This window comes from Procambarus clarkii, chromosome 29, assembly GCF_040958095.1.
Source record: "Procambarus clarkii isolate CNS0578487 chromosome 29, FALCON_Pclarkii_2.0, whole genome shotgun sequence".
Classification (NCBI taxonomy): domain Eukaryota; kingdom Metazoa; phylum Arthropoda; class Malacostraca; order Decapoda; family Cambaridae; genus Procambarus; species Procambarus clarkii.
The window spans coordinates 26,246,182-26,269,143 of NC_091178.1; the positions used below are offsets into that span (position 1 = coordinate 26,246,182).

The window sequence follows — 22,962 nt, forward strand, 5'->3', positions numbered from 1 at the left end:
CCACCCCCAGGGCCTGGTAGTCTCCCCCCACCCTCGGGGCTTGGTTGTCTCCCCCCACCCTCGGGGCTTGGTTGTCTCCCCCCACCCCCGGGGCCTGGTTGTCTCCCCACACCCCCGGGGCCTGGTAGTCTCCCCCCACCCCCGGGGCCTGGTTGTCTCCCCCCACCCCCAGGGCCTGGTAGTCTCCCCCCACCCTCGGGGCTTGGTTGTCTCCCCCCACCCTCGGGGCTTGGTTGTCTCCCCCCACCCCCGGGGCCTGGTTGTCTCACCCCACCCCCGGGCCTGGTAGTCTCCCCCCACCCCCGGGGGCTGGTTGTCTCCCCCCACCCCCAGGGCCTGGTAGTCTCCCCCCACCCCCGGGGCCTGGTAGTCTCCCCCCACCCCCGGGGCCTGGTAGTCTCCCCCCACCCTCGGGGCCTGGTAGTCTCCCCCACCCCCGGGGCCTGGTAGTCTCCCCCCACCCCCGGGGCCTGGTAGTCTCCCCCCACCCCCGGGGCCTTGTTGTCTCCCCCCACCCCCGGAGCATGGTAGTCTCCCCCCACCCCTGGGGCCTGGTTGTCTCCCCCACCCCCGGGGCCTGGTAGTCTCCCCCCACCCCCGGGGCCTGGTAGTCTCCCCCCACCCCCGGGGCCTGGTAGTCTCCCCCCACCCCCGGGGCCTGGTTGTCTCCCCCACCCCAGGGGCCTGGTAGTCTCCCCCCACCCACGGGGCCTGGTAGTCTCCCCTCACCCCCGGGTCCTGGTAGTCTCCCCCCACCCCCGGGGCCTGGTAGTCTCCCCCCACCCTCGGGGCTTGGTTGTCTCCCCCCACCCTCGGGGCTTGGTTGTCTCCCCCCACCCCCGGGGCCTGGTTGTCTCCCCCCACCCCCGGGCCTGGTAGTCTCCCCCCACCCCCGGGGCCTGGTTGTCTCCCCCCACCCCCAGGGCCTGGTAGTCTCCCCCCACCCCCGGGGCCTGGTAGTCTCCCCCCACCCCCGGGGCCTGGTAGTCTCCCCCCACCCCCGGGGCCTGGTAGTCTCCCCCCACCCCCGGGGCCTGGTTGTCTCCCCCACCCCCGGGGCCTGGTTGTCTCCCCCCACCCCCAGGGCCTGGTAGTCTCCCCCCACCCCCGGGGCCTGGTTGTCTCCCCCACCCCCGGGGCCTGGTAGTCTCCCCCCACCCCCGGGGCCTGGTAGTCTCCCCCCACCCCCGGGGCCAGGTAGTCTCCCCCCACCCCCGGGGCCTGGTTGTCTCCCCCACCCCCGGGGCCTGGTTGTCTCCCCCCACCCCCGGGGCCTGGTAGTCTCCCCTCACCCCCGGGGCCTGGTAGTCTCCCCCCACCCCCGGGGCCTGGTAGTCTCCCCCCCACCCTCGGGGCCTGGTAGTCTCCCCCACCCCCGGGGCCTGGTAGTCTCCCCCCACCCCCGGGGCCTGGTAGTCTCCCCCCACCCCCGGGGCCTTGTTGTCTCCCCCCACCCCCGGAGCATGGTAGTCTCCCCCCACCCCTGGGGCCTGGTTGTCTCCCCCACCCCCGGGGCCTGGTAGTCTCCCCCCACCCCCGGGGCCTGGTAGTCTCCCCCCACCCCCGGGGCCTGGTAGTCTCCCCCCACCCCCGGGGCCTGGTTGTCTCCCCCACCCCCGGGGCCTGGTAGTCTCCCCCCACCCCCGGGGCCTGGTAGTCTCCCCTCACCCCCGGGTCCTGGTAGTCTCCCCCCACCCCCGGGGCCTGGTAGTCTCCCCCCACCCCCGGGGCCTGGTAGTCTCCCCCCACCCCCGGGGCCTGGTGGTCTCCCCCCACCCCCGGGGCCTGGTAGTCTCCCCCCACCCCCGGGGCCTGGTAGTCTCCCGCACCCCTGGGGCCAGGTAGTCTCCCCCCACCCCCGGGGCATGGTAGTCTCCCCCCACCCCCGGGGCCTGGTTGTCTCCCCCCACCCCCGGGGCCTGGTTGTCTCCCCCCCCCGGGGCCTGGTAGTCTCCCCCACCCCCGAGGCCTGGTAGTCTCCCCCCACCCCCTGGGCCTGGTAGTCTCCCCCCACCCCCGGGGCCTTGTTGTCTCCCCCCACCCACGGGGCATATGGTAGTCTCCCCCCACCCCTGGGGCCTGGTTGTCTCCCCCACTCCCGGGGCCTGGTAGTCTCCCCCCACCCCCGGGGCCTGGTTGTCTCCCCCCACCCCCGGGGCCTGGTTGTCTCCCCCCACCCCCGGGGCCTGGTTGTCTCCCTCCACCCCCGGGGCCTGGTAGTCTCCCCCCACCCCCGGGGCCTGGTAGTCTCCCCCCACCCCTGGGGCCTGGTAGTCTCCCCCCACCCCCGGGGCCTGGTAGTCTCCCCCCACCCCCGGGGCCTGGTAGTCTCCCCCCACCCCCGAGGCCTGGTAGTCTCCCCCCACCCCCGGGGCCTGGTAATCTCCCCTCACCCCCGGGACCTGGTTGTCTCCCCCACCCCCGGGTCCTGGTAGTCTCCCCCCACCCCCGGGGCCTGGAAGTCTCCCCCCACCCCCGGGGCAAGGTAGTCTCCCCCCACCCCCGGGGCCTGGTTGTCTCCCCCCACCCCCGGGGCCTGGTTGTCTCCCCCCACCCCCGGGGCCTGGTAGTCTCCCCTCACCCCCGGGGCCTGGTAGTCTCCCCCCACCCCCGGGGCCTGGTAGTCTCCCCCCACCCCCGGGGCCTGGTAGTCTCCCCCACCCCCAGGGCCTGGTAGTCTCCCCCCACCCCCAGGGCCTGGTAGTCTCCCCCCACCCCCGGGGCCTGGTAGTCTCCCCCCACCCCCGGGGCCTTGTTGTCTCCCCCACCCCCGGGGCCTGGTAGTCTCCCCCACCCCCGGGGCCTGGTAGTCTCCCCCCACCCCCGGGGCCTGGTAGTCGCCCCCCACCCCCGGGGCCTGGTTGTCTCCCCCCACCCCCGGGGCATGGTAGTCTCCCCCCACCCCTGGGGCCTGGTTGTCTCCCCCACCCCCGGGGCCTGGTTGTCTCCCCCCACCCCCGGGGCCTGGTAGTCTCCCCCCACCCCCGGGGCCTGGTAGTCTCCCCTCACCCCCGGGGCCTGGTTGTCTCCCCCCACCCCCGGGGCCTGGTAGTCTCCCCCCACCCCCGGGGCCTGGTTGTCTCCCCCACCCCCGGGGCCTGGTAATCTCCCCTCACCCCCGGGGCCTGGTTGTCTCCCCCACCCCCGGGTCCTGGTAGTCTCCCCCCACCCCCGGGGCCTGGAAGTCTCCCCCCACCCCCCCGGGGCCAGGTAGTCTCCCCCCACCCCCGGGGCCTGGTTGTCTCCCCCCACCCCCGGGGCCTGGTTGTCTCCCCCCACCCCCGGGGCCTGGTAGTCTCCCCTCACCCCCGGGGCCTGGTAGTCTCCCCCCACCCCCGGGGCCTGGTAGTCTCCCCCCACCCCCGGGGCCTGGTTGTCTCCCCCCACCCCCGGGGCCTGGTAGTCTCCCCCACCCCCGAGGCCTGGTAGTCTCCCCCCACCCCCTGGGCCTGGTAGTCTCCCCCCACCCCCGGGGCCTTGTTGTCTCCCCCCACCCCCGGGGCATGGTAGTCTCCCCCCACCCCTGGGGCCTGGTTGTCTCCCCCACCCCCGGGGCCTGGTAGTCTCCCCCCACCCCCGGGGCCTGGTTGTCTGCCCCCACCCCCGGGGCCTGGTTGTCTCCCCCCACCCCCGGGGCCTGGTAGTCTCCCCCCACCCCCGGGGCCTGGTAGTCAACCCCCACCCCCGGGGCCAGGTAGTCTCCCCCCACCCCCGGGGCCTGGTAGTCTCCCCCCACCCCCGGGGCCTGGTTGTCTCCCCCCACCTCCGGGGCCTGGTTGTCTCCCCCCACCCCCGGGGCCTGGTTGTCTCCCCCCACCCCCGGGGCCTGGTAGTCTCCCCCTACCCCCGGGGCCTGGTAGTCTCCCCCCACCCCCGGGGCCAGGTACTCTCCCCCCACCCCCGGGGCCTGGTAGTCTCCCCCCTCCCCCGGGGCCTGGTAGTCTCCCCCCACCCCCGGGGCCTTGTTGTCTCCCCCCACCCCCGGGGCATGGTAGTCTCCCCCCACCCCTGGGGCCTGGTTGTCTCCCCCACCCCCTCGGCCTGGTAGTCTCCCCCCACCCCCGGGGCCTGGTTGTCTCCCCCCACCCCCGGGGCCTGGTTGTCTCCCCCCACCCCCGGGGTCTGGTAGTCTCCCCCCACCCCCGGGGCCTTGCACTCTCCCCCCCACCCCTGGGGCCTGGTAGTCTCCCCCCACCCCCGGGGCCTGGTAGTCTCCCCCCACCCCCGGGGCCTGGTAGTCTCCCCCCTCCCCTGGGGCCTGGTAGTCTCCCCCCACCCCCGGGGCCTGGTAGTCTCCCCCCACCCCCGGGGCCTGGTAGTCTCCCCCCACCCCCGGGGCCTGGTAGTCTCCCCCCACCCCTGGGGCCTGGTAGTCTCCCCCCACCCCCGGGGCCTGGTAGTCTCCCCCCACCCCCGGGGCCTGGTAGTCTCCCCTCACCCCCGGGGCCTGGTAGTCTCCCCCCACCCCCGGGGCCTGGTAGTCTCCCCCCACCCCCGGGGCCTGGTAGTCTCCCCCCCACCCCCGGGGCCTGGTAGTCTCCCCCCACCCCCGGGGCCTGGTAGTCTCCCCCCACCCCGGGGCCTGGTAGTCTCCCCCCACCCCCGGGGCCAGGTAGTCTCCCCCCACCCCCGGGGCCTGGTAGTCTCCCCCCACCCCCGGGGCCTGGTTGTCTCCCCCCACCTCCGGGGCCTGGTTGTCTCCCCCCACCCCCGGGGCCTGGTTGTCTCCCCCCACCCCCGGGGCCTGGTAGTCTCCCCCTACCCCCGGGGCCTGGTAGTCTCCCCCCACCCCCGGGGCCAGGTAGTCTCCCCCCACCCCCGGGGCCTGGTAGTCTCCCCCCACCCCCGGGGCCTGGTAGTCTCCCCCCACCCCCGGGGCCTTGTTGTCTCCCCCCACCCCCGGGGCATGGTAGTCTCCCCCCACCCCTGGGGCCTGGTTGTCTCCCCCACCCCCTCGGCCTGGTAGTCTCCCCCCACCCCCGGGGCCTGGTTGTCTCCCCCCACCCCCGGGGCCTGGTTGTCTCCCCCCACCCCCGGGGCCTGGTAGTCTCCCCCCACCCCCGGGGCCTTGCACTCTCCCCCCCACCCCTGGGGCCTGGTAGTCTCCCCCCACCCCCGGGGCCTGGTAGTCTCCCCCCACCCCCGGGGCCTGGTAGTCTCCCCCCACCCCTGGGGCCTGGTAGTCTCCCCCCACCCCCGGGGCCTGGTAGTCTCCCCCCACCCCCGGGGCCTGGTAGTCTCCCCCCACCCCCGGGGCCTGGTAGTCTCCCCCCACCCCTGGGGCCTGGTAGTCTCCCCCCACCCCCGGGGCCTGGTAGTCTCCCCCCACCCCCGGGGCCTGGTAGTCTCCCCCCACCCCCGGGGCCTGGTAGTCTCCCCCACCCCCGGGGCCAGGTAGTCTCCCCCCACCCCCGGGGCCAGGTAGTCTCCCCCCACCCCCGGGGCCTGGTAGTCTCCCCCCACCCCCGGGGCCTGGTAGTCTCCCCCCACCCCCGGGGCCTGGTAGTCCCCCCCCCCGGGGCCAGGTAGTCTCCCCCCACCCCCGGGGCCTGGTAGTCTCCCCCCACCCCCGGGGCCTGGTAGTCTCCCCCCACCTTTGGGGCCTGGTAGTCTCCCCCCACCCCCGGGGCCTGGTAGTCTCCCCCTACCCCCGGGGCCTGGTAGTCTCCCCCACCCCTGGGGCCTGGTAGTCTCCCCCCACCCCCGGGGCCTGGTAGTCTCCCCCCACCCCCGGGGCCTGGTAGTCTCCCCCCACCCCCGGGGCCAGGTAGTCTCCCCCCACCCCCGGGGCCTGGTAGTCTCTCCCCACCCCCGGGGCCTAGTAGTCTCCCCCCACCCCTGGGGCCTGGTAGTCTTCCCCCACCCCCGGGGCCTGGTAGTCTCTCCCCACCCCCGGGGCCTTGCACTCTCCCCCCACCCCCGGGGCCTTGCACTCTCCCCCTTACCCCCGGGGCCTTGCACTCTCCCCCCCACCCCCGGGGCCTTGCACTCTACCCCCCATCCCTGGGGCCTTGCACTCAACCCCTACCCCAGGGCAATTCAGTCTCTCCCCACCCCCTGGATCTGGCCGTCTCCCCCCCCACCCCGTGGCAATGCAGTCACTCACTACCACCAGGGCCTGGCAGTCTCCCCTCCCCCTCCCCCGGGGCATTACACTCTCCCCCCACCCCCGGGGCCTGGTAGTCTCCCCCCACCCCCGGGGCCTGGTAGTCTCCCCCCACCCCTGGGGCCTGGTAGTCTCCCCCCACCCCCGGGGCCTGGTAGTCTCCCCCCACCCCCGGGGCCTGGTAGTCTCCCCCCACCCCCGGGGCCTGGTAGTCTCCCCCACCCCCGGGGCCAGGTAGTCTCCCCCCACCCCCGGGGCCAGGTAGTCTCCCCCCACCCCCGGGGCCTGGTTGTCTCCCCCCACCCCCGGGGCCTGGTAGTCTCCCCCCACCCCCGGGGCCTGGTAGTCTCCCCCCCCCGGGGCCAGGTAGTCTCCCCCCACCCCCGGGGCCTGGTAGTCTCCCCCCCCCCGGGGCCTGGTAGTCTCCCCCCACCCCTGGGGCCTGGTAGTCTCCCCCCACCCCCGGGGCCTGGTAGTCTCCCCCTACCCCCGGGGCCTGGTAGTCTCCCCCACCCCTGGGGCCTGGTAGTCTCCCCCCACCCCCGGGGCCTGGTAGTCTCCCCCCCACCCCCGGGGCCTGGTAGTCTCCCCCCACCCCCGGGGCCAGGTAGTCTCCCCCCACCCCCGGGGCCTGGTAGTCTCCCCCCACCCCCGGGGCCTAGTAGTCTCCCCCCACCCCTGGGGCCTGGTAGTCTTCCCCCACCCCCGGGGCCTGGTAGTCTCTCCCCACCCCCGGGGCCTTGCACTCTCCCCCCACCCCCGGGGCCTTGCACTCTCCCCCCAACCCCCGGGGCCTTGCACTCTCCCCCCCACCCCCGGGGCCTTGCACTCTACCCCCCATCCCTGGGGCCTTGCACTCAACCCCTACCCCAGGGCAATTCAGTCTCTCCCCACCCCCTGGATCTGGCCGTCTCCCCCCCCCACCCCGGGGCAATGCAGTCACTCACTACCACCAGGGCCTGGCAGTCTCCCCTCCCCCTCCCCCGGGGCATTACACTCTTCCCTCACCCCTGGGGCCTGGCAGTCTCCCCCCATGCCCGGGGCCAGGCAGTCTCCCTCCACCCCCGGGGCCTGGCTGTCTCCCCCCCCCCCCCCACCCTCAGTGCCTCGCCTCCTCCCCTACTCACGGGGGCCTGGTTATCTTCCCCGGGAGCATCAGGGGGCGGGCGAGGCCCCGGGAAGGAGTCAGTGTGTGACAGTGTGCCGTTGAGTGAGGGTGTCTTGGATTTGGTCGCGCCGCCACGTTCTCACTCCTCTCCTCTCTGGCGCTCTCTACATAATGGTGGTGAGAGAAGGCTGTTCTTGTGGTTGCAGAGACGGTGGAGGGGGGGGGGGTTAAGGGGATGAACAGATAGTCGTTTTGTATTACCTAAAAACGGAGGGGCTAACGAGGCAGGTATATGGTAGTTAGAATCAACAGTGCAACTGTGAACACACATTCATTTGAAGGTTTGAAGGTATCGCATATTTGTCCGAGTATGCAACGTTATTTTGTGTGTTAGTACCAAGAGCATGTAACATATTTACGTGTATGTGTTTTGGTGATAAGACAAAGAGTTTAGTGGATTTTCTATTTATTTAGTACAGTCATTGTTACAGTAGTCGATTTGTTGGCAAAATAGTGAAGTGTTGAAGTAGTTGTAATTTTTTTTGGTGAATGTTGGAGATGTGCGGTGTCTCTCAAGCCTCTGTACTGAACTTCTCTTGGTGCTAGATTGATCATGATTGATTGATGAAGATTAAGCCACCCAAGAGATGGCACGGGCATGAATAGCCCGTAAGTGGTACAATTTTTGTTCAGTAAATGTATACAGTGTGCCGAGGTCTCATTTAATCGTCAGGCTGCTATCGAGGAGGAGGATGCTGCTTGACAGTATTTATGAGGGATCCAGCTGCTGGACACCTTTTGTGACCAGAAGAGTGGCAGTGTTGATGGCTTCAGGGTGGGTACTGCAAGATTCGGGGACTCTTAAATCTCTTCTAAGGTCGTTGGTTGCTTCACATTCCAGAAGATAGTGAAGTAGTGACTTCACTACTGATGCATTCCCACTCTCTACAGGGTTCACCAATTTATCAGTTGCATCTGTAACCTTGACGTAGTCTATGTAACCAAACTGCTATATCCCTGTAGATTCCTTTTGGGATATTTAACCTGTCTAGCTTGGTGGCCTGAAGATACCATATTGCAGATGAACAAATCCACAAGGGCCGTGACGAGGGCTCGAACCTACATGCGAGAGAATCCCAGATGCTGCTTTAATCAGCTGAGTTACGACAGGGTAAAAGAATTGCAACCTGGAAATCATCCTGATTTACCACGGTTCCTGCAGACTCTCCGAGACACAAACCAGGGTTTTACGCAATTTCCCTATGCACCCGAGCTATGTCAATAAGCTGTTCTACCTCTTCGCCCTTACTTCATTACACATAGAAATCACAATAGCGTGATGCATCAAATGAACAAATTCACATGGGCCGTGACGAGGGTTCGAACCTACGTCCGAGAGGATCCCTTATTGTACGGGGCGAACCTTCTGCTACTCCCTCTGTTGTAGATGGGCTTTGTTGAGGTGTGTGAGAGTTTTTTGGTGATTATGTTTTTTTATGTACTTTAGGCTGGGTTGGATTGTTTTGTGGATCACTGGCTAATGAGTTGCCAATTTATCAGTTTCATCGCTTTCTCATTTAATTGGATTCCAACATCGGATGGGATCAAGTTTAGGGAATCATGATCAGTAAGATCATTATTCTGTTGTTGTTGTTGTTGTAGCTTTGGATTCAGCTACTCAGAACAAAAAGTTCAAAGTAGCACAGGGTATGGTGAGCCCTTAAGAGATCACGATTTCCTGTCGACTGGCTTTGTTACTAACCCCAACATCACTTGACCATCATCTCGCAGGTTGGGAAGAAGTATTAACTGTAATTTGTTGTTCACTTGTGAATTGTAATTAGTGTACCAATAATCAGTGTAGGACTTCATGGAATATAATAACCTAGAGAGAGGTTATATAGAATCAACTGACCCATCTCATTATCTAAACATAAGGTAATTAGAATATAGAGCAATTACATTATATATTTAATATACTTGCTCCAAGTATAAAAGTTGTGGCAAATTTCTACATCATATACAAACTCTAATGTAATAGTTATAAAATGCTGTTAATTTGCACTAGTTCAGGTAACTAATAAATACATTAGTTTGTCATAAAAGGATTACAGAGAATGGGTAAGCCACCCATTGTTTAGCCTATGTTTTCGCTAATATAATATAAAATATGCCTGTCGTAGGGCTGGTTTCACAATAAGATGAATCTACTAAATTCAGTATATAGTAAATAGTTAGATTTGACCTCAAACCCAATCTTCCTCCTGACCTCAGGAGAGGGAGCAGGGAGAGGAGGCAGCCATTTTGAATGTTATGGTGAACTTAGAGTTAACATAGTGGGCCTCCCACAGTAAAATAAATTTACTCACAGCGAGTCCAAGAATGCAGTGCATCTCAAAATAGTTGCTATTTATTGCCGAGACTACTCAACTTCAGAATAAGGAAAGGTCTGCTTTTGGTATTGCTATTACACGACATTTTGGCCAATATTAGCGTAGAAATTTATCGTTATTCTTTGACAACAGCATCCACAAGAGTAAGCTGTGATACATTAGTAATCACGCAATTTCATGTGTCACACCTGTATTTACATGATGTCATCAGATATTATGATGTATTATTTCGACAGGTAAATTGTGACCACGTAAGACATAGTTGAGCTGGGCATAACAAGGACTATCAGTCCCTATTAATACAGGGTCCAGGACGGATTACATGTGGTGGACCGTGTCTGATGTTAGATGACCAATCAGCACAACTGAAACGGCTGAGGATATAACCACTTTAACCAATAGTACAGTAATTTAACACAGTAGTAACTATATCTACCATTTAATTATGGTAAGATTAAAATATGAAACCCCCCTAAAAATGTGTGAAGGGAAGTTTATTGGTGACAATAAATTGTGAAATACAGACCTGTTAGAAGAAACAAATACAATTTCTTGAATAAATAATCAAAGCAATCACTGGTAGATTTCCTGACAAGAGTTCCCGATGTAGGCCTTCTATAGTTCTTAATTAGTACACAATTGGTTTTACTCCAGTATAAGAAAATCAGTAGGAACCGTGAGGAGAATTCGAACCTAAGCTCTGCGTACTCCTAGGCAAACGGCTTAGACCCCTATCTTAAGGTTATCTTGAGATGATTTCGGGGCTTAGCGTCCCCGGGGCCCGGTCTTCGACCAGTCCTCCTTTTTTGTTACCCCCCTCCCCCCCCCCCCCGGAAGCAGCCCGTACCAGCTGTTTAACTTCCAGGTACCTATTTATTGCTAGATAACAGACGCATCAGGGTGAAAGAAACTCTGCCCATTTATTTCCGCCTCCACTGGGGATCGAACCCGGAACCTCAGGACTACGAATCCGAAGCACAGTCCACTCAGCTGTCAGGTCCCCTACACCACAACATAGTCAAACGAATTGCAACCTGGGACTCAAATGAATCCTCGAGGGCTGTTTACTGGCTGCTCTTTCTGCAAATTTGGTTGCCAGTATTTCAGCTTCCTGTTGAGGAGCCCTAGGGTGAGAGGGCTTTAGGTGCTTTATTTCCTTTGGTCCTGTGGATTTGCTGCCATATCTCTCCAAGAGAGGTGTGCTCATGCGTATGTAAACACCATTCCAGCCACTTTAATTCATTGCATTTTCCAGGTCACTTGATGCATATGTTCCTTAACTTCAAGATCCTGTTGCGGTCACTTGGCTGATTTTTGTATAGCTTCCTTGTGCTGTTGAGTCTATGACTGAGTTCTTTGACACGTTCGCAATAGTACCCGTGATCTTTGTGGTGTCTGGTGGAATATTTTTTCCGTGGAATTGAGTAGTTGGTTACAATTTGAATTGCTTTAACAAAATCTTTTTCTGCCTGATTCATGTCTTAAGGAACAACTTAGTTTCAATGCAACTCTGAGATGAGATTTTTAAAGCGGCTCCAATTTGCTAGAACGAAGTTCTAGGCTTCTGGTGGAGGTAGGGGTGGGTAGATTCAACTGTAGATCAATTTGGACCCCATAGTGGTCGCTTATGGGTGTGGAGCTCAACTGACCATGTTGATGAATCTCTAAGGGTGGCTGAAATGAAGGTAAGGTGTAATCTACCTCCTTGGATGTGGGTGGGTTCATTCTTGTTTAGAATTTGAATTCCTGGTAGCTGGTCTATGTGAGTGTCGGCCTCATTTGTTGAGTTCGAGCCCAGTGCCAAACGATGATGAGCATTTAAATCACCACAAATTATTTGGTTTGAGGTGGTGGCATGTCCAAATAACAATGAGAGATCCATTTCAGCACGTGGAGACCTGTACACATTAAACACTTCAAGCTTGGCGTGTCTTAGCTCAATGGATATTCATATCACCTCAGTCCTCAGTCAACAATCGGGTGGGCTGGTTATGGACTTGGAGATCAGGTCACTTTTCACATAGACATCACATCCCCTGGATTGCTCGTTGACCCATGGAAGGAAGAATCCTCGATAGCCTGAGGTTTTAGGTTCTAATCCGTCTCGAAGCAAGCTCTCCTGTATTAAGAAGATGTCTATGCCTTTGGTTGCTGCTATGCATTGCAAGTGTTGCAATTTTATGTGTAGCTCTTGCACATTCCATTGCAGTATCTTTAGTCCTCTAGGTTGTTGAAATTTGGTGTTATTACCGTGACAACCATGGAGTCAGATGAACTCACAATGGAAGTTGAAATTGGATTTGAGGATCTAGGTGTACTTGAAACTGACTCATCAAGGTCGCTTTCAAAAGTACTGGACTCTATCTGTTTTTTAGATAAGTGTTTCCTGGCCGGCGTTCATGAGGGTAAGGATATTGTTTTTTTCGAATTTCCTGAGCCTGTCCTCAGTTCCTTTGCAAGTCTCTGTGGTTTGCTGGATACCATGATTCTACAGCAAACATTCGACCAATTCCGTGACCAAGGTCTTGAACATTGGCTAAAGGGTGTCCAGTTGAGCGGGAGCACTACATCTATATAAATAAAAAATAAAATGTTCGTTTGTTCAAAATCGCTAATCTCAGAAAGTTCTTTACCGATTGCTTTGAAATTTTCACACAACATCCCATTCACATCCGAGCGGATTTTTACATCATACTATATAGATGTCACGTCTGTGATGGGAAAAAACATGCTTTTTTGAAAACTGTGTTTTTCATGTGAGGGAAATCTTCGAAACCTCTTTACTGATGGTTTTGAAATTTTAACACAACGTTGCATTCAAATAGGCGTGTGTTTTTAATTACCTACTATATTCATGCCTCACCTGTGACAGGAAAATCTATGTTTTTTTTTTAAACAAAGCCATCTGTTGGACGTAAGAGCAATGCACACTGTAATCTTCAAAAGTTCTTCACCGATTGCTGTGAAATTTTGACACACAGTTCCATTCGAATATGCACATGTTTTCATATACCTACTATATAGATGCCACACCTGTGACAGGTAAAAACATGCTTTTTTTCACAGCACTATCTCTTGCATGTAATAGCAACACATGCTATACAAAATATGTTACGAATCCATTTCAATGTTTCTGATTGCATTGATAAATTGATTTGTCATGGATTTCGATTTATATTCATTTTGATTTAATAATTTTGTGTGACATTGCATTGAAATTGAGCTGTGTTTTTTACCATACGTTCATTTTGTAAGTATAAGTATAGAGGCCAAATCTGTGAAAGGTAAAAGCATTCTTTTTTTTTAAGAAACAGCACAATATGTGGCACATTAGAGCAACAAATGCTATACTAAATATGTTATGATTCCATTTCAATGTTTCCAATTGCATTGACAAACTTAATTTTCATAGATTTTGATCTATTTTCATTTTGATTTAATTATTTTGAGTGATAATGCATTGAAATTGAGCTGTGTTGTTTATCATACCATTCATTTCATGAGTCTAGTTTATTTGTTTATTTTTCATTGGTTTTTCATTTCGTTTTTTAAACTGTTTTTCTTATATTTCAGTGATGGGAACATTAGATCATTTGATGTTCCCAATTTTCTGATGGGAACATCAGTTCATTTAGGTATGCATCGGACAAGGGAGTGGGGAATGGTGGGAAGGACAAGGGGACGTGAATGAGGGATGGTGGTATGGACGAGGGAGCAGGGGAAGGGGGTAATGGTGGGGAGGACGACGGGACGGGGGGGGGGTTGGAATGGTGGGGACGAGGGGACAGAGAAATGGAGAATAGTGGGGAGGACAAGGGGACTGGGGAGTAGGGGATGGTGGGGAGGATGAGGGGACGGGGGAGGGGAGGGAATGGTAGGGAGGACGAGGGGACGGTGGAGTTGGAGATGGTTGGGAGGACAAGAGGACGGTAGAATGAAGAATGGTTAGGAGGACGAAGGGACGGTGGAGTGGGGGATGGTGTGGAGGACAAAGGGACTGGGGAGGGAGGGAATGGTAGGGAGGATAAGGGGATGGGGGAGTGAGGAATGGTTCGGAGGACAAGGGGGACAGGGGTGGAGAGGACTAGGAGACAGTGGGAAAGATGCTGTGGCTCAGCAATGCACATGCATTGCTGAACCATACCAACGCATGGCTGGGTACAGCTAGTCTATATAAATAAAAATGTGAATGTTCGTTTGTTCAAAATCGCCAATCTCCGAAAGTTCTTCAGCAATTGCTTTGAAATTTTCACACATCTTTCCATTTGCATCTGAACGGGTTTTTATATACATACTATATAGATTTCATGTCTGTGATGGGAAAAACATTTTTTTTAACTGTGTTTTTCATTTGAGGGGAAATCTTTTAAACCTCTTTACCGATTGCTTTGAAATTTTGACACAATGTTGCATTCGGATAGGCGCGTGTTTTTATATACCTACTATATATATGCGTCACCTGTGATAGGAAAAAACATGTTTTATTTTTTAAACAGCGCCATCTGTTGGACATAAGAGCAACACACACTGTAATTTCCGAAAGTTCTTTACCGATTGCTTGGAAATTTAAACACAACGTTCCATTCGAATATGCATGTGTTTTTATATATCTACCATATTGATGCGACACCTGTGACAGGAAAAAACGTTTTTTTTTTTTTAACAGTGCCATACCTTCCACGTAATAGCAACACACGCTATACTAAATATGTTACGATTCCATTTCAATGTTTCAGATTGCATTGATGAGTTGAATAATCATAGATTTAGATTTATTTTCATTTAGATTGATTTTTTTTGTGTGACACTGTGTTAGAATTGAGCTGTGTTGTTTACCATACCGTTCATTTCATGAGAATAAGAATAGATGCCAAACCTATTGCTGTGTAAAAACATGCTTTTTTGAAAATCAGCGCCATCTGTTGCATGTAAGAGTAACACAAGCTATACTATATATGTAACAATTCCATCTCAATGTTTCCGATTTCATTGATAAATTTAATTTTCAGGCATTTTTATTTATTTTCAATATATTTAATTATTTTGTATGACATTGCATTGGAATTGAGCCGTGTTGTTTAACATAGCGTTCATTTCGCGAGTATATTTAATTTTTTTATTTTGTCATTGTTTTTTATTTCTTTTTTTTAACTGTTTTTCTTATATATCAGTGATGGGAACATCATATTTGATGTTCCTAATTTTCTGATGAGGACATCAGATCATTAGGAAATGCATCGGACGAGGGAGTGGGGCAATAGTGGGAGGACGAGGGACGTGAGTGGGTAATGGTGGGGAGGACGAGGGGACAGGAGAAAGGGTAATTTTTAACAGGGGCCAATTTTTATACCCCACAAAATATCTTTTCATTGCCTCTTTTCTTCATATAAATTTCCATACCACTATCTACTAACACTTTAAACCCAAACAAAGTCCTTTCATCCACAGGTTATAATGAGTTGGCAACAGCATCAACCCCAAGCTTAGAACAATTGACCCTATCTTTAGCATATATGTCATTCCTTTCACAGACGTTTTCCCAGTTATCAATGAATGATATTGCATTGGATTTTCAATGTGACCAGCCGACAATTGACACCAAGTGCCCTCGGCAATCATCATTTCCAACTCCCTTTCTTGGAAGAATGCCATTTATGATCGGGATTCCTCCCTTGCTCCTAACTAACTTCTATTGCTATCTTAAGCCTCTGTATCAGTGCCTTACTCCTAACTCGTCCTACATCATTTCCATCAGCACTGATGCAAATAATGGGCTGGTTCCCATTTCCAGTCATAACATCATTTTTGATGTTTACTATATCACCAGTCCCTACTTCCGGATAGCAAACCCTTAACCTATTTCCCCTATCTCTGGAACAAAAAGCTATGTCAAAATACCTCACCTGGGAATCTCCTACAGTCAAAATTCGCTTAGCTACTTCCTTTACTTTGTGAGCAGCTCGAGGGACCTGCACTCCCTTAATTGCCTTGCCTTTCAAGCGAAATGCAGTCTCCTACAGCACTCGTCTTCCAGCACTGCGAATGAGTTGGAAGCCTTTATGATATGTGTAGGCGGCCGCGTTGGCTTTGGTCACTGGATGGTAAATGCCTTCACTGTCGGAACTATAACTGGAGAGTCTTCCTTTTGCAGCCGGGAGCAACATTGTTGGTTTGCACACAATTAGTCTGGTGGTCCATAGTATTGTCTGGATGCTGACTGTGGAGTGATGTGCTTGTGTGAAGGTGACGTGTTCACGTCGTCTGCACTGAACCACTGTTGAAATTATACATCATACATACCCTGGTGTATATATATGTATGTATATTGTGATGGAAAAAAAGAAGTGTAGGTGTTCGGCAGTCCTCCCAATGGCTGGTGTCAATGCCTATCACATTTAAAAAAAATATGATGACTGCATAGCTGTTGTGTCCTGTGGCAAAGTAAGGCAAAACAAGCAAAACAAATAGTATGAACAATGAAACTTTAATTTAATTTAAAACAAATTATAAATAAGACAATTCCTTTGCTATGTACAATGCAAACTCACAAGATTAAAAAAAATAACATAAAATAATATATTGGTGACGTTACTCTAAAATGGATAAAGACAAAATGAAATTAACAGGTGCTGAGAATAAAGCGCTGGCTAAGAACATCCACTAATAGACAGGGCGTATATCAGATGGTTGTTTCAGCTTGAGATCACAGAATATTCTAACTCCAATGGCTGGTGCAGGCCCAGACATCGGCTAGGTAGATGGCGCTGAGGTGCAGTGGTGCAGACGTCGATTCACCAATCAGAAGCGGGCAGACTGGAAATGCTAGTTTGGTGATCGGCGACGAGGGAGGGGGAAGGGTGGAGAGCGAGTGTAATACGTTTGCGCCTGGCAAAACGTAGTTGACTAAATATGTACTACACTTGCTTGTAGTATCTAAATGTTGTAGATGTACTGAAGTAACATGACGATAGGAAAGAGCAGGCCAAATCTCTCTTGAAGGAGATTATCGTAACAATATATTTTGTCTTGCGTATAGCCCGACCATAGCCCAGGTGACATACGCCTGACAAACCTCCGTTTGCTTGAGTGACATACAGATTTCCAGGACACGGAGAGAGACATGCTACTCAAGGGGGATTAGCTAATCACCTCAGGGAATACGATGTACTTGACTGCTACAAACCCTCTCGACAATGTAATAGGTCTGCTCCCTGAAAAGTACAGAAAATAGAAGTCGAAATTGTACCCCTCAAGGTGAAAACAAAATCAGCAGGAACCGGGACAATAACGGTGTTTGTATGGAAGCATGACTTCTGGGTTACCAAGAGGAGGCAATAGTTTACATGTATATATAGTGACGGATCGGTGGTGGAAGATGGCAGGGCAGGGTGTGTTTTTCTAATAAAGGAATATAATCAGTTTGGAACTTCGACCTAGTAATTGTATATCATCCACACAAGCTGAACTGCCGGCCATTCTGGCTGGGTTCGTAGAAGTATGTCCAGTCGAAAAAGATGTTTTTGTATTTATCGAAAGCAGAGAAGCACTATATCCAGTCTTCATGCCCATAGTTGAGGATTGTAAGAAAAGGATAACTGACATACAGCTGAAAGGTCACAAAGTGAAATTCATATAGATTCTATCTCCTGTTGGAATAATGCTCAACGAGGTGGCGGATGAACTTGCCAAACGCACCACATGTTGACACTGAATGTGTTTAACTATGAAACTGTAACAAACTAGGCTGGTTGTGAGAATTATTCCAGAAGGTTCCAGAAGCTTCGTGTAGGGACCTGACCTCAACAACACACATTCCCCTGGGGATTAGCAGGTCTGAGTCACAAATGGCGGGCGTCTCTGTTCATAGTTGCGTATAATGAATCATCCTATAGTATTCAGTAATTTAGAGAAATTAGCCTTTATTCATTTTGTATTAAAATTGTATTGTATAATATTACTGGGTACAATATCAAGAGTATTCTAATTATTGAGTTAAGTCACCATCAGTGACGTCACGAATCAGATCTAAGTTGTAAGGCGCGAGTGACCGGCGGTCATAGGTCATCAGAGTTGACATGTCCACTATTTCTCAAAGTTCAAATAACCATTTTGGTTATCGGGAACAGCTCTGCCGTTAGATGCTTGTGTAATTTAACTTCAGTAAAATAACTCAACCAGTCTGGATCAATTAAGTACAACAGAGGTTAATTGTTATAACTTAAACCTTGCTAAGTAACTGGGTAAGCGATGCGGAACAATACAATGCTCTAGTCTGGGGAAGACCAGACGAGGAGAGATCAGTGTGGACGCCAGATCAACTGGGGGAGGTCAACCTATCTCACCTCACCCCCAAGACCAGCCCAACATCTTTAGCTGGTCAACATAGAGGTATAGTTGCTATTGTTACTTATAGAGATAGTCAATTCATTGCCGTTCAGGTCAAGTAGGGAGTGTTAAAGTGACAGGGAGTGAACATATTTAGATTTTGTTTTAGTTTTCTTTTAATAAATTAATTAGTTAATAATTTGCATTTTTATTACTTCCATGTGTTTATGTGAACTTGTCCTGGTCACGTGGTCCACACGAGGCAGAGTTGGATTGGGCGCCGATTCTAACACCAAATCGGAAGTCATCTTTACCGTGTAATTAATTCCACACTCTAAGTTTCCAAGGTCATCGGTTACTAGTGGGGATCAAGCCCCAAGGTTGATTAATTAGCATGATCGATCCAGACCTCGATCATTGCTCTGTGTTACTGGTCTGGTGGTGGCGGTGGAGGCGACTCTAGGGTTTTGCTCAAAGCCTAGGTCACGTCATACGGGTTGTAGAATCCTAAGTCGGTCAATCGTCTTAGGACCACGTGGTGTGGAGTCGGCTTTAGTAAAAGTTTTGGAGTCCCTTGTAGAGAACAAAAAGTAAGAATACGGGTAGAGGGGGCGAAGAAGGAAAGATAAGTCGAGACACCCTCCCCATGTTACAATGGTGGCAGCGGTGATATGTTATTTAGCTATGTCAGTAAGGATAGGATGTATGTTTCCTGATGTTGGAGGATTGCTGTCAGTTGACAGCTGAGAAATTTATGAAATGTGAACATATTTATTATGATGTTGGACTCTATTAATTGTCAAATTTTATTAGTTAGGTTAGCTTTTGTTTGTGGCATGAGTTGAATTGTGGATTTGGATACTAAACCTCGTGATTTTTAACAAATTAACAAGGTTTACTAAGTGCTTGTGCGGGGGGGGGGGGGGGGGGGTTGTAACAAACTAGGCTGGTTGTGAGAATTATTCCAGAAGGTTCCAGAAGTTTTGTGTAGGGACCTGACCTCAACAACACACATTCCCCTGGGGATTAGCAGGTCTGAGTCACAAATGGCGGGCGTCTCTGTTCATAGTTGCGTATAATGAATCATCCTATAGTATTCAGTAATTTAGAGAAATTAGCCTTTATTCGTTTTGTATTAAAATTGTATTGTATAATATTACTGGGTACAATATCAAGAGTATTCTAATTATTGAGTTAAGTCACCATCAGTGACGTCACGAATCAGATCTAAGTTGTAAGGCGCGAGTGACCGGTGGTCATAGGTCATCAGAGTTGACATGTCCACTATTTCTCAAAGTTCAAATAACCATTTTGGTTATCGGGAACAGCTCTGCCGTTAGATGCTTGTGTAATTTAACTTCAGTAAAATAATTCAACCAGTCTGGATCAATTAAGTACAACAGAGGTTAATTGTTATAACTTAAACCTTGCTAAGCAACTGGGTAAGCGATGCGGAACAATACAATGCTCTAGTCTGGGGAAGACCAGACGAGGAGAGATCAGTGTGGACGCCAGATCAACTGGGGGAGGTCAACCTACCTCACCCCCAAGACCAGCCCAACATCTTTAGCTGGTCAACATAGAGGTATAGTTGCTATTGTTACTTATAGGGATAGTCAATTCATTGCCGTTCAGGTCAAGTAGGGAGTGTTAAAGTGACAGGGAGTGAACATATTTAGATTTTGTTTTAGTTTTCTTTTAATAAATTAATTAGTTAATAATTTGCATTTTTATTATTTCCATGTGTTTATGTGAACTTGTCCTGGTCACGTGGTCCACACGAGGCAGAGTTGGATTGGGCGCCAATTCTAACACCAAATTGGAAGTCATCTTTACCGTGTAATTAATTCCACACTCTAAGTTTCCAAGGTCATCGGTTACTAGTGGGGATCAAGCCCCAAGGTTGATTAATTAGCATGATCGATCCAGACCTCGATCATTGCTCTGTGTTACTGGTCTGGTGGTGGCGGCGGAGGCGACTCTAGGGTTTTGCTCAAAGCCTAGGTCACGTCATACGGGTTGTAGAATCCTAAGTCGGTTAATCGTCTTAGGACCACGTGGCGTGGAGTCGGCTTTAGTAAAAGTTTTGGAGTCCCTTGTAGAGAACAAAAAGTAAGAATACGGGTAGAGGGGGCGAAGAAGGAAAGATAAGTCGAGACACCCTCCCCATGTTACAAAACAAATAAGACGCAAAATTAGAAATATTTAGGCACAGGCAGAAGTGGCGAAGAGAGGTATAATGTATGAGCGAAGTCAAACCATGCAACACTACATGTGGTGAGTCAAAACACCCATTTCACTAATGGTAAAATGAGAAATGCTTGGAGTGACTTTGTACACATGCGCCTAAGGCTTGGGTACAAATATTACTGGGCATATGGAATAGGTGTTAATGATAATGACACGAAGTGAAAACTATGTGGTATGTTAAGGTCCCACACCCTCACCCATTATGTTCTTGATTGTCTGTTGATCAATGTATATAGAAACACAGAGATAAGGACGATTCCTGAACAAAACCTGGATGTGTCATAATGGAAAGATTGATTATATTCTGACAGATACATATATTTTTCAGATAGATTGTAACGTTCTGTTAAATTGTCTGATTGTCTGGTACCTAGTCATCAAAGAATTTGTGTGTACGTTTATTAACAAACTGCATGAGTAAATGAAGATATATATATATTAATGATGCAGAATGTCTCATATGTTGATTGTGATGTTTATATATATGTATATATATATATACATCACTTGAGACTGATGGATGCCTACTACTACTACTACTACTACTATATATACCTAGTAACCAGAACGCTACTCGGCCTACTATGCAAGGCCCGATTTGCCTAATAGGCCGAATAATTTTCCTTATATTCCATAAATTGTTTCCAATTGCTTTATTTGAATTATTATTATTATATTAAATTAGGAACATAATTTATTGACTTAGTTATATTAGTTTAGGAGAGGTTAAGATAGGTTAGGTAGGGTAGGTTAGGTTCGGTCATATATCTACGTTAGTTTTAACTCAAATTAAACAAAAGGAACTCATACATAATGAAATGGATAGCTTTATCATTTCATAATACAAAAAATAAAAATACGTATCAATTCAATCAAACTTGGCGTATTAGGCAAATCGGACCTTGCATAGTAGGCCACAGTAGTAGGTACAACATATATATATGTGTATATATATATATATATATTTTTTTTTTTTTTTTTGAGATATATACAAGAGTTGTTACATTCTTGTACAGCCACTAGTACGCGTAGCGTTTCGGGCAGGTCCCTGGAATACGATCCCCTGCCGCGAAGAATCGTTTTTTCATCCAAGTACACATTTTACTGTTGCGTTAAACAGAGGCTACAGTTAAGGAATTGCGCCCAGTAAATCCTCCCCGGCCAGGATACGAACCCATGACATAGCGCTCGCGGAACGCCAGGCGAGTGTCTTACCACTACACCACGGAGACTAAATATATATATATATATATATGATATATATATATATGTCGTACCTAATAGCCAGAACTCACTTTTTGGGCCTACTATTCAAGGCCCGATTTGCCTAATAAGCCAAGTTTTCCTGAATTAATATATTTTTTCTAATTTTTTTCTCATGAAATGATAAAGCTACCCATTTCATTATGTATGAGGTCATTTTTTTTTTATTGGAGTTAAAATTAACATAGATATATGACCGAACCTAACCAACCCTACCTAACCTAACCTAACCTATCTTTATAGGTTAGGTTAGGTTAGGTAGCCGAAAAAGTTAGGTTAGGTTAGGTTAGGTAGGTTAGGTAGCCAAAAATCAATTAATTCATGAAAACTTGGCTTATTAGGCAAATCGGGCCTTGCATAGTAGGCTCAGAAGTGCGTTCTGGCTACTAGGTACGACATATATATATATATATATATATATATATATATATATATATATATATATATATATATATATATATATATATATATATATATATATATATATATATATATATATATATATATATATATATATATATATATATATATATATATATGTCGTACCTAGTAGCCAGAACGCACTTTTCAGCCTACTATGCAAGGCCCGATTTGCCTAATAAGCCAAGTTTTCATGAATTAATGTTTTTTCGACTACCTAGCCTACCTAACCTAACCTACCATTTTCGGCTACCTAACCCAACCTAACCAATAAAGATAGGTTAGGTTAGGTTAGGTAGGGTTGGTTAGGTTCGGTCATATATCTACGTTAATTTTAATTACAATAAAACAAAATTGACCTCATACATAATGAAATGGGTAGCTTTATAATTTCATAAGAAAAAAAATTGTGAAAATATATTAATTCAGGAAAACTTGGCTTATTAGGCAAATCGGGCCTTCCATAGTAGGCTGAGAAGTGCGTTCTGGCTACTAGGTACGACATATATATATATATATATATATATATATATATATATGTCGTACCTAGTAGCCAGAACTCACTTCTCAGCCTACTATGCGAGGCCCGATTTGCCTAATAAGCCAAGTTTTACTGAATTAATATATTTTCTCTAATTTTTTTCTTATGAAATGATAAAGCTACCCATTTCATCATGTATGAGGTCAATTTTTTTTATTGGAATTAAAATTAACGTAGATATATGACCGAACCTAACCAACCCTACCTAACCTAACCTAACCTATCTCTATAGGTTAGGTTAGGTTAGGTAGCCGAAAACGTTAGGTTAGGTTAGGTTTGGTAGGTTAGGTTGTCGAAAAAACAATAATTCATGAAAACTAGGCTTATTAGGCAAATCAGGCCTTGCATAGTAGGCTGAGAAGTGAGTTCTGGCTACTAGGTACGACATATATATATATATATATATATATATATATATATATATATATATATATATATATATATATGTCGTACCTAATAGCCAGAACGCACTTCTCAGCCTACTATTCAAGGCCCGATTTGCCTAATAAGCCAATTTTTCATGAATTAATGTTTTTTCGTCTACCTAACCTACCTA

At 50.9% G+C, this 22,962-nt stretch overlaps 1 protein-coding gene across 1 annotated transcript in view; it reads left to right on the top strand.

Annotated features, from left to right (window-relative positions):
• Window positions 1-7,306: 7,306 nt before the first annotated feature.
• Window positions 7,307-22,962, top strand: part of LOC138369817 (type I iodothyronine deiodinase-like) — a 338,522-nt gene continuing 322,866 nt past the window's right edge. Inside the window, exon 1 of the transcript XR_011229982.1 lies at window positions 7,307-7,391. The gene's annotated coding sequence lies outside the window, so the exon portion shown is untranslated. The remainder of the gene's footprint in view (window positions 7,392-22,962) is intronic.